This window comes from Ranitomeya variabilis, chromosome 4 (assembly GCF_051348905.1).
Source record: "Ranitomeya variabilis isolate aRanVar5 chromosome 4, aRanVar5.hap1, whole genome shotgun sequence".
In the NCBI taxonomy this organism is placed as follows: domain Eukaryota; kingdom Metazoa; phylum Chordata; class Amphibia; order Anura; family Dendrobatidae; genus Ranitomeya; species Ranitomeya variabilis.
In genome coordinates, this window is record NC_135235.1 from 599,972,299 (window position 1) to 599,985,222 (window position 12,924).

At 47.0% G+C, this 12,924-nt stretch overlaps 1 protein-coding gene across 2 annotated transcripts in view; it reads right to left on the minus strand.

Moving 5' to 3' along the window:
• SPATA2 (spermatogenesis associated 2) overlaps positions 1-8,963 on the minus strand; it is a 36,020-nt gene extending 27,057 nt beyond the window's left edge. The window contains exon 1 of one of the 2 annotated variants that reach the window (XM_077253243.1): positions 8,781-8,963. The gene's annotated coding sequence lies outside the window, so the exon portion shown is untranslated. Of the gene's footprint in view, positions 1-8,717 lie in introns of both variants that reach the window. The other variant, XM_077253242.1, reaches the window with a different exon arrangement.
• Positions 8,964-12,924: the final 3,961 nt, after the last annotated feature.

The window sequence follows — 12,924 nt, forward strand, 5'->3', positions numbered from 1 at the left end:
ACTTTTTTATTTTTCTGTCAATATGGCCATGTGAGGGCTTATTTTTTGCGGGACGAGATGTACTTTTGAACGATACCATTGGTTTTACCATGCTGTGTAACAGAAAACGGGAAAAAAATTCCAAGTGTGATGAAATTGCAAAAAAAGTGCAATCTCACACTTGTTTTTTGTTTGGCTTTTTTGCTAGGTTCACCAAATGCTAAAACTGACCTGCCATTATGATTCTCCAGGTCATTACGAGTGTCTAGGTTATTTTTTATCTAGGTGGTGAAAAAAAATCCAAAGTTTGCTAAAAAATAAAAATTAAAAATTTTTTTTTTCGATTTTCCAATACCCGTAGCGTCTCCAATTTTCATGATCTGGGGTCAGGTTAGGGCTTATTTTTTGCGTGCCGAGCTGGCGTTTTCAATGATACTATTTTGGTGTAGATACGTTCTTTTGATCGCCCGCTATTGCATTTTAATGCAATGTAGCGGTGACCCAAAAAACTTAATTTGGGCTTTTTGATTTTTTTCTCGCTACGCCATTTAGCGGTCAGGTTAATCCTTTGTTTTTATTGATAGATCGGGCGATTCTGAACGCGACGATACAAAATATGTGTAGGTTTGATTTTTTTTTTTAAATTGTTTTATTTTGATTGGGGCGAAAGGGTGGTAATTTGAACTTGTATATATATTTTTATATCTATATTTTTAAACACTTTTTTTTTTTTTTTTTTTTAATTGTTGCATGCTTCAATAGCCTCCATAGGAGGCTAGAAGTATGCACAACTCGATCGGCTCTGCTACATAGAGGTGAAATACAGATCACCTCTATGTAGCAGAAATGCAGGTGTACTTTGAACGCCAACCACAGGGTGGCACTCAAAGCAATCGGTCATCAACAACCATAGAGGTCTCAAGGAGACCTCTGGTTGTTATGGCAATGCACCGCTGACCCCCGATCATGTGACGGGGGTCAGCGGTGCGAGCACATCCGGCCTCGCGGCCGGGAGCGCTAGTTAAATGCCACTGTCAGCGCTTGACGGCGGCATTTAACTAGTTAATGGGCGTGGGCAGATCGCGATTCCACTCGCGCTCATTGCGCGCACATGTCAGCTGTACAAAACAGCTGACATGTTGCGGCTTTGAGGGGGGTCACCGCCGGATCCCACCTCAAAGCGGGGGTTCTGCCAGCTGACGTACTATTCCGTCAGCTGGCAGAAAGGGGATAAAACATATCCTGGTAAACCAAATCCCTACAGCTCCATTCAGCGGCACAATATAATTTTTATATGTAGGAACAAACAGCAAAATAACTCCTACTAGAGCGTCACCTTTAATTAGTTGGGTGGGGTCTAGTGATGAGCGAATATACTCGTTACTCGAGATTTCTCGAGCACACTCGGGTGTCCTCTGAGTATTTTTTAGTGCTCGGAGATTTAGTTTTCCTCACCTCAGCTGAATGATTTACATCTCTCCAGCTTGATTACAAGTGGGGATTCCCTAGCAACCAGGCAACCCCCACATGCACTTATGCTGGCAAACAGATGTAAATCATTCAGCTGTGGCGCTGAAAACTAAATCTCCGAGCACTAAAAAAATACTCGGAGGACCCCCAAGCGTGCTAGAGAAATCTCGAGTAACGAGTATATTCGCTCATCACTAGTGGGATCCACTGGACTCCAAGCGAGTTTGCGTTTGTCATATTTGCGCATGTGTGGAAGGAAGGTAACCGTCGGTTTCCGTACCTTCCTAGCCACGTGAGATATAGAAAATATGTGATTCTTGTGCCAAATTACTTTCTTTTTCATAGTACATAAGATGTTTAAATTTTGTGGACTACTATAATAGGTCATATTCATATAATACATTAATTATAGACCAGCGCGTCATCTTTAGTGTGTATTGTACAGTGCTGATAGCAACACCGCAGAAGAAATGCTAGCACAGGCTTTCAGTAGCTGCACATCTCCTATATTCACAGCCTAGACAATGTCCTTCAGATGACCCCAAAGATAAAAGTCTAAGTGGGTCAGATAGGGAGACCTTGGTGGCCATTCAACTGGCCCACAATGACCAATCCACTTTCCAGGAAACTGTTCATATAGGAATGCTCGGACCTGACATCCATAATTGATGGTATGGTGTGGTATATAGGGTTCAAAGATAGTGGTGCCATTCTTCATCAATGGAAACCTCAATGTCACTGGGTATCTGAAATTGCTACATGATGATGTGTTACTCTCTTTATGCACTGAAGATGGCACGTTCCCTGAGTTTTTCCAGCAAGATAGTGCACCACATTATGGGTGTCAGATCCGAGCATTCCTGCGAGGAATCTGACCCCCTTAGACTAGCATTTCTTTGCGGTGTTGCTAACAGTGTATCAAGAGTGAGAGAAGAGGGTTGCATTGACAATCAACACAATGGGCAGTGCTTTGAACACATTTTATAAGTGGTCATAAACTTGTAAATAACTCATGAAAGAATAAAGTTAAAACCAAGCAAACCACTAAAACAATGGTTTGCTTGGTTTTAACTTAACTTTATTCTTGTGAAATTCTCAATAAGTTTGATGTCTCACATGACCCCAAATGGCCACCAGGGTCACCACCCATCTTGAAAAGTTTTCCTCCTCCCATAAAATAATGTGCCACAAACAGGAAGTTGATATCACAAACCAGTCCCATTTTATTTAGATGTATCCATATAAATGGCCCACCCTGTACATTTGATCCTTGTTGGTCTGATCCCTTTTAATTTATAAGTCGTATCATATATATATATATATATATATATATATATATATATATATATATATATATACACACAGATAGATAGATAGATAGATAGATAGATAGATAGATAGATTTTATGATACTACTTATAAATGAAGTAGAGGTAAGTAATCTATATAATTAATGACAATTTTTTTTACTTAGTAAGTAATTTTTTTTTTGTTGGCCTGGGTTGGTATCTTGGTGCCCTCTGCTGGATATTTTTGTGGAAATTTGGTCTGTACCTGTTTTTTAACCATTACTAATAAAAGCTTATATTTTATTGGAATACAATGGTTCTCTTCAGTTTGCCCACTATCTAATCACAGCTGGACATTTTGTACTGATTATTTTGAAGGGCCATTGCATCATTTTAGGACTAACTTCTTGGTAATTATAATTTTCCACTTTGCAGTCAGTACACTGAGGAAGGTCTGATTGACCGAAACATTTGTATGTATATCTTTTACTATAACACGTGGATTAGGCTACTTTCACACTTCCGTCGGTACGGGGCCGTCGCAAACCGTCAGCCCGACGGACAGTGTGCTAAATGTAGCACAACGTGGGCAGCGGATGCAGTCTTACGACGCATCCGCTGCCCAGTGTGATGAGCGGGGAGGAGGGGGCGGAGTTCCGGCCGCGCATGCGCGGTTGGAAAAAGCGGAACTGACGGACAAAAAAGTTACATTGAACTTTTTTTGTGCATCGCGGCCGCCAAAACACGACGCATCCGTCGCTTGACGGATGCGACATGTGGCCATACGTCGCAATGCGTCGCTAATGCAAGTCTATGGAGAAAAAAAAAAAAAGCATCCTGCGGGCAACTTTGCAGGATGCGTTTTTTCTCCAAAACGACGCATTGCGACGTACGCCAGAAGAGTGAAAGTAGCCTAACATGAAATTTTCACCTGAGCAATTTCTTGTGTGCCAAGTTAATTCTACAAGACAATGGTGCTCACCTTAAAAGAAACAGAGCAGCAGATCTTCAGTACAAGGCTAGGTTCACATTACGTTCTGGCAGTCTGTTACACAGACAGCGCTACACCGTGGCATAACGCAGTCCGTTAATGCTGCCATTGAGCTCTATTTCGGGAGCATTGCTAGCGCACGCCCATAATGGGTGTGCGATACCGATGTGCCGTCATTGAGTGACGGACCCTGGGACTTTTTGCGTACCATACCGTCAAGCTGCTCCCACAACAGCTCAATGGGGTTGAGATCTGGTGACTGTGCTGGCCACTCCATTACAGATAGAATACCAAGCAGGCAGCTCTTCCCTAAATAGTTCTTGCATAATTTGGAGGTGTGCTTTGGGTCATTGTCCTGCTGTAGGATGAAATTGGCTCCAATCAAGCGCTGTCCACAGGGTATGGCATGGTGTTGCAAAATGGAGTGACAGCCTTCCTTATTCAAAATCTCTTTTACCTTGTACAAATCTCCCACTTTACCAACACCAAAGCAACCCCAGACCATCACATTACCTCCACCATGTTTGACAGATGGCGTCAGGCACTCTTCCAGCATCTTTTCAGTTGTTCTGCGTCTCAAAAATGTTCTTCTCCGTGATCCAAATACCTCAAACTTGGATTCGTCTGTCTATAACACTTTTTTCCAATCTTTCTCTGTCCAATGTCTGTTCTTTTGCCCATATTAATCTTTTCCTTTTATTAGCCAGTCTCAGATATGGCTATTTCTTTGCCACTCTGTCCTGAAGGCTAGCATCCCGGAGTCTTCTCTTCACTGTAGACATTGACACTAGCGTTTAGCGTGTACTATTTAATCAAGCTGTCAGTTGAGGACCAAGTGAGGCATCGATTTCTCAAACTACAGACTAATGTACTTGCCTTGTTGCTCAGTTGTGCAGCGGGGCCTCCCACTTCTCTTTCTACTCTGGTTACAGCCTGTTTGTGCTCTCCTCTGAAGGGAGCAATACACACCGTTGTAGGAAATCTTCAGTTTAATGGCAATTTCTCACATGGAATAGCCTTCATTTCTAAGAACAAGAATAGACTGTCGAGTTTCACATGAAAGTTCTTTTTTCTGGTCATTTTGAGAGTTTAATGGAACCAACAAATGTAATGCCCCAGATTCTCAACTAGCTCAAAGGAAGGTCAGGTTTATAGGTTCTCTAATCAGCCAAAGTGCTTTCAGCTGTGCTAACATACTTGCACAAGGGGTTTCAAGGGTATTCTAACCATCCATTAGCCTTCTTAAAGGGAACCTGTCACCTGAATTTGGCGGGACCAGTTTTGGGTCACATGGGCGGGGTTTTCGGGTGTTTGATTCACCCTTTCCTTACCCGCTGGCTGCATGCTGGCCGCAATATTGGATTGAAGTTAATTCTCTGTCCTCCATAGTACACGCCTGCGTAAGGCAATATTGCCTTGCGCTGGTGTGTACTCCGGAGGACAGAGAATGAACTTCAATCTAATATTGCGGCCAGCATGCAGCCAGCGGGTAAGGAAAGGGTGAATCAAACACCTGAAAACCCCGCCCATATGACCCAAAACTGGTCCCGCCAAATTCAGGTGACAGGTTCCCTTTAAGGCTGAGTCACACATAACGATATCGTTAACGATATCGTTGCAACGTCACGCTTTTGGTGACGTAGCAACGATCCTGCTAACGATCTTGTTATGTGTGACAGCGACCAACGATCAGGCCCCTGCTGGGAGATCGTTGGGGAATGATCAGGACCATTTTTTGGTCGCTAATCACCCGCTGTCATCGCTGGATCGGCGTGTGTGACACCGATCCAGCGATGTGTTCACTTGTAACCAGGGTAAATATCGGGTTACTAATCGCAGGGCCGCGCTTAGTAACCTGATATTTACCCTGGTTACCATTGTAAAAGTTAAAAAAAAAAAACAGTACATACATTCTGATGTCTGTCACGTCCCCCGGCATCCACAGAGTTAAAACTGCTTTCGGCAGGAGCGCTGCTAATGCACGCGCTGCTGGCAAGAGCTTCCCTGCACTGACTGTCAGCGCCGGCCGTAAAGCAGAGCAAAGCGGTGACGTCACCGCTGTTACTGCCGGCACTGACACATTCAGTGCAGGGAAGCTCTCGGCAGCAGCGCGTGCATTAGCAGCGCTCTTGCCGAAAGCAGTTTTAACCCTGTGGACGCCGGCGGGGGACGTGACAGACATCAGAATGTGAGTATGTAGTGGTTTTTTGTTTTTTTTACTTTTTCAATGGTAACCAGGGTAAATATCGGGTTACTAAGCGCGGCCCTGCACTTAGTAACCCGATGTTTACCCTGGTTACCCGGGTGCTGCAGGGGGACTTCGGCATCGTTGAAGACAGTTTCAACGATGCCGAAGTCGTTCCCCTGATCGTTGGTCGCTGGAGAGAGCTGTCTGTGTGACAGCTCCCCAGCGACCACACAACGACTTACCAACGATCACGGCCAGGTCGTATCACTGGTCGTGATAGTTGGTAAGTCGTTTAGTGTGACTCCAGCTTTACACAGTTAGCAAACACAAAGTACCATAAGAACACTGGAGTGATGGTTGTTGGAAATGGGCCTCTATACACCTATGAAGATATTGCATTACAAACCAGACATTTGCAGCTAGAATATTCATTTACCACATTAACAGTGTATAGAGTGTACTTCTGAATCATTTCATGTTAGCTTCATTGGAAAAAAATGTGCCTTTCTTTAAAAAAAATAAGGAAATTTCTAAGTGACCCTAAACTTTTGAACGGTAGTGTATATATCAGGGTATAATAAAGGGTATACACTGCACTGTAGAATAATCACAGACCACCACATCAAATCCCTGTCATGGCCAGTCCAATCTCCAGACCTGAACCCCATTGAAAACCTATGGAATGTAATCAAGAGGATGATGGATAGTCACAAACCATCAAAGAACTGCTTACATTTTTGCGCCAGAAGCAGTGTGAAAGACTGGTGGAAAGCATGCCAAGATGCATGAAAGCTGCGATTAAAAATCATGGTTATTCCACAAAATATTGATTTCTGAACTCTTTCCGAGTTAAAACATTAGTATTGTTGCTTCTAAGGCCAGGTTCACACTGCGTTATTGGCGTCCGTTAGACGGACTACGTTACACCGCGGCATAATGCGGTGTAACGTAGTCCGTTAACGCCATTAATTCCTATGACAGACGCATCGCTAGCACACGCCCACAATGGGCATGCGCTAGCTATGTGCCGTCATTGAGTGACGGACCCTGGGACGCGGGCTGCAGCATTTCCGGGTCCGTCACTGCTAGCGCAGATAGAGCTAGCAGATGCTCTATCTGCGCTAGCGCGATGACAAATTGCAACTTGCGTTAACAACAGCCCGTTAACGCATGTGTTGAACGGGCTGCTGTTAACACAATGTGAACCTGGCCTTAATGATTCTGAACTTCTTTTCTTTGCATTATTTGAGGTCTGAAAGCACTTTTTATTTTAAATTTTGACCATTTCTCATTTTCAGAAAAAAATACAAAATTTAAATTTATTGCTTGCAAATACGGAGACATGTTGTCAGTAGTTTATAGAATGAAAGAACAATTTTACATTTTACTCAAAAATATTGCTATAATGAGAAAAATCAGACAAACTGAACATTTTGCAGTGGCCTCAATTTTTGCCAGACCTGTATTACTAAAATACCAGCGGTGAGTCTAAAGTGTATAATTCTACACATGTCCATTATATAACGTTACAAAACTTCAGGGTTGAGTCTATGAGTCTATAGCATACAATGTACAGTTTTATAGTATAATTGCCAGTATGTATATTATACATCATTACATACATATCAGGGATGAGACTATATACAGCACTGCAGAACAACACTATAGTATCTAATAGCACTGCAGTATAATAATCTGTATGCCCATTACATAAGATTACATATACACCAGGGCAACGTGACGACAATCACACGTCCCTTACCACTACCAGTAGGCCACATGGCACCTCCCCACCCGTAGCACACAGTAACACATGTCCACCACCCCGCAGCACACAGTAACACATGTCCACCACCCCGCAGCACGTCCTCCTATGTAGCACACACACACACTGTCACACGTCCCCCTATGCAGCACACACACTGTCACACGTCCCCCTATGCAGCGCGCACTGTCACACGTCCCCCTATGCAGCGCGCACTGTCACACGTCCCCCTATGCAGCACGCACACTGTCACACGTCCCCCTATGCAGCACGCACACTGTCACACGTCCCCCTATGCAGCACGCACACTGTCACACGTCCCCCTATGCAGCACGCACACTGTCACACGTCCCCCTATGCAGCACGCACACTGTCACACGTCCCCCTATGCAGCACGCACACTGTCACACGTCCCCCTATGCAGCACACACTGTCACACGTCCCCCTATGTAGCACACACAGTCACACATCCCCCTATGTAGCATACACACAGAGTCACACATCCCCCTATGTAGAACACAGTCACACATCCCCCTATGTAGCACACACACAGTCACACATCCCCCTAGGTAGCACACACACAGTCACACATCCCCCTAGGTAGCACACACACAGTCACACATCCCCCTAGGTAGCACACACACAGTCACACATCCCCCTATGTAGCACACACACAGTCACACATCCCCCTAGGTAGCACACACACAGTCACACATCCCCCTAGGTAGCACACACACAGTCACACATCCCCCTATGTAGCACACACACAGTCACACGTCCCCCTACGTAGCACACAGAGTCACACATCCTCCGGTCATTGATGCTCCCCCACTGTCTTGGGAACAGATGGCTACATAGTCATCCCCATGTAGTGACCCCTGGGGCAGGTGCAGGGTCCGAAAGAGGTGCTGCCCCTGCCTCTCTGTCACCTCCCCCTGACAGGAGATATCATAAGCCCAGAACCTACGGACGTGTCGGTCCCCAACGTCAGACTCAGCCAAAGCAGCACACCCTGCAGTGCCCGGTCATACACACCAAGGCCGGGAGAATCGGGTGCAGCGCCTCCTGTCACATCCCGAGCCGCAGCTTCTCTCTCACCTCCGCCATTATGGAAGAACGCTCCACTTCCTCCTTCACGTGACGTCAACACGCAGACTACTATTTTCGCGCACGTCAGAGAGGCGCGCTCCCGAGCCTGTGTAGTAATCAATGCGCCTGCGCTATACTGCCGCCAGGTTAGGCGTGCATTTGCTGCCAGCTGAAGTTTCTGACTTGTCTGACAGGAAAATTCAGTCTTGTGACCCTAATGTCCCCCTCTGTAGTACACACACAGTCACACATGTCCTCCTCTGTAGTACACACACAGTCACACATGTCCTCCTCTGTAGTACACACACAGTCACACATGTCCTCCTCTGTAGTACACACACAGTCACACATGTCCTCCTCTGTAGTACACACACAGTCACACATGTCCCCCTCTGTAGTACACACACAGTCACACATGTCCCCCTCTGTAGTACACACACAGTCACACATGTCCCCCTCTGTAGTACACACACAGTCACACATGTCCCCCTCTGTAGTACACACACAGTCACACATGTCCTCCTCTGTAGTACACACACAGTCACACATGTCCTCCTCTGTAGTACACACACAGTCACACATGTCCTCCTCTGTAGTACACACACAGTCACACATGTCTTCTGTAGCACACACAGTCACACGTCCTCCTATGTAGCACACACAGTCCCATACCTCCCAACTTTCGAGGAAGGGAAAGAGGGACAAAGCGACGCGTGCAGCGCGCCGCGGCAACTTTTAGGCCACATCTCTGACCACACCCATTTCACAACTAGTCACGCCCCAGCCACACCCATTTAGCACTTCTGATCACAATGTTTCGTAAACAATAATAAAAAAATATGGCCACACATGACGCTCCATACTGTATAATGGGCCCACATGATGCTGCATACTGTATAATGGCCACACATGATGCTCCATACTGTATAATGGCCACATGATGCTCCATACTGTATAATGGCCACACATGATGCTCCATACCGTATAATGGCTCCACATGATGCCCCATACTGTATAATGGCCACACATGATGCTCCATACTGTATAATGGCTCCACATGATGCCCCATACCGTATAATGACCACACATGATGCTCCATACTGTATAATGGCCACACATGATGCTCCATACTGTATAATGGCCACACATGATGTTCCATACTGTATAATGGCCACACATGATGCTCCATACTGTATAATGGCCACATGATGCTCCATACTGTATAATGGCCACACATGATGCTCCATACTGTATAATGGCTCCACATGATGCCCCATACTGTATAATGGCCACACATGATGCTCCATACTGTATAATGGCTCCACATGATGCCCCATACCGTATAATGACCACACATGATGCTCCATACTGTATAATGGCCACACATGATGCTCCATACTGTATAATGGCCACACATGATGTTCCATACCGTATAATGGCTCCACATGATGCCCCATACTGTATAATGGCCACACATGATGCTCCATACTGTATAATGGCTCCACATGATGCTCCATACTGTATATTGGCCACACAGTGCTCCATACTGTATAATGGCCACACAGTGCTCCATACTGTATAATGGCCACACATGATGCTCCATACTGTATAATGGCCACACATGATGCTCCATAATGTATAATGGCCACACATGATGCCCCATACTGTATAATGGCCACATGATGCTCCATACTGTATAATGGCCACATGATGCTCCATACTGTATAATGGCCACACATGATGCTCCATACTGTATAATTGCCATTGGCCACATTATGCTCCATACTGTATAACAGCCCCACATGATGCTTCGTACTGTATAATGGCCACACATGATGCTGCGTACTGTATAATGGCCACACATGATGCTCCATACTGTATAATGGCCAAACATGATGCTCCTTACTGTATAATGGCTCCACATGATGCTCCATACTGTATAATGGCCACACATAATGCTCCATGCTGTATAATGGCCACATTATGCTCCATACTGTATAATGGCCCCACATGATGCTGCGTACAGTATACTTGCCCCACGTGATGGTCCATACAGTATAATGACCCCACATGATGCTTTTTACAGTATAATGGCCCCACACGATGCTGGGTACAGTATAATGGCGACACATAATGCTGGGTACAGTATAATGGTCCCTCACGATGCTCCATACAGTATAATGGCCCCACACAATGCTGGGTGCAGTATAATGGCCACACATGGTTACCCCACCCCCATCATTGCCTTCTCCATCACTACACACACACACCTTTCACCGGCTCCCTCGCAGCAGCCGGCAGCTTCCACTCCCACGGCGCTGAATGGTGTCATCCAGCTGCCCCGCTGACTGCTCACGTCGCTGCAGCTTTGATACGCCACTGATAAAGATCTCCTGTGTCTCCTGTGCCAGTCAGTGTCAGAGCGAGGAGCAATATCTGCTCCGATCCGACAGCGTCCGCGCCGTACACCTCGTACACATGCGACTCTACTCCATACACCTCGTACACACACGACTCCGCTCCATACACCTTGCACATGCGACTCCCCTCCGTACACCTCGTACACACACGGCTCCGCTCCGTACACCTCATACACACACGGCTCCTCCCCATACACCTCGTACACACACGGCTCCGCTCCATACACTTTATACACACACGGCTCCGCTCTGTACACCTCATTACACAAACAGCTCCTCTCCATACACCTCGTACACACACGGCTCCACTCCATACACTTCGTACACACACGGCTCCGCTCCATATACTTTATACACACACGGCTCCTCCCCATACACCTCGTACACACACGGCTCCACTCCATACACTTCGTACACACACGGCTCCGCTCCATACACTTTATACACACACGGCTCCGCTCTGTACACCTCATTACACAAACAGCTCCTCTCCATACATCTCGTACACACACGGCTCCACTCCGTACACCTCTCACACACACGGCTCCACTCCGTACACCTCGTACACACACGGCTCCACTCCGTACACTTCGTACACACACGGCTCCGCTCCGTACACTTCGTACACACACGGCTCCGCTCCGTACACCTCGTACACACACGGCTCCGCTCCGTACACCTCATACACACACGGCTCTGCTCCATACACCTCGTACACACACGGCTCTGCTCCATACACCTCGTACACACACGGCTCTGCTCCATACACCTCGTACACACGGCTCTGCTCCATACACCTCGTACACACACGGCTCTGCTCCATACACCTCGTACACACACGGCTCCGCTCCATACACATTGCAGAGGCTGCTCCGCTCCGTATACCTTGCACACACACGGCTCCGCTCCCTACACCTCATACACACACGGCTCCGCTCCCTACACCTCATACACACACGGCTCCTCTCCATACATCTCGTACACACACGGCTCCACTCCGTACACACACGACTCCGCTCCATACACCTCGCACACACACGGCTCCTCTCCATACATCTCGCACACACACGGCTCTGCTCCATACACCTCGTACACACACGGCTCTGCTCCATACACCTAGTACACACACGGCTCTGCTTCATACACCTCGTACACACACGGCTCTGCTCCATACACCTCGTACACACACGGCTCTGCTCCATACACCTCGTACACACACGGCTCCGCTCCATACACATTGCACATGCTGCTCCACTCCGCACACCTCGTACACACGGGGCTCTGCTCCGTACACCTCGTACACACGCGGCTGTGCTACATCCACCTCGTACACACGGCTCCGTACACCTCTTACACACACGACTCCCCTTCATACACCTTTCACACGCTGCTCCGCTCCATACACCTCGTACACACGTGGCTTCGCTCCGTACACGTCTTACACACACGACTCAGCTCCATACACCTTTCACACGCTGCTCCGCTCCGTACACCTCGTACACACACGACTCCGCTCCATACACCTTTCACACGCTGCTCCGATCCATACACCTCGTACACACACGGCTCTGCTACATCCACACTGCAAACACCTCCTGACCTCACACATACACTTACCTTCCTCCAGCGCCATGACAACCAGCAGAGTCCTGTACAAGGAGGTCATCCCGATCATGTGACCCCCCTGACTCCTCCCATCCTGTGACTTCATCACAGGTCCTGTGTGCACAGAG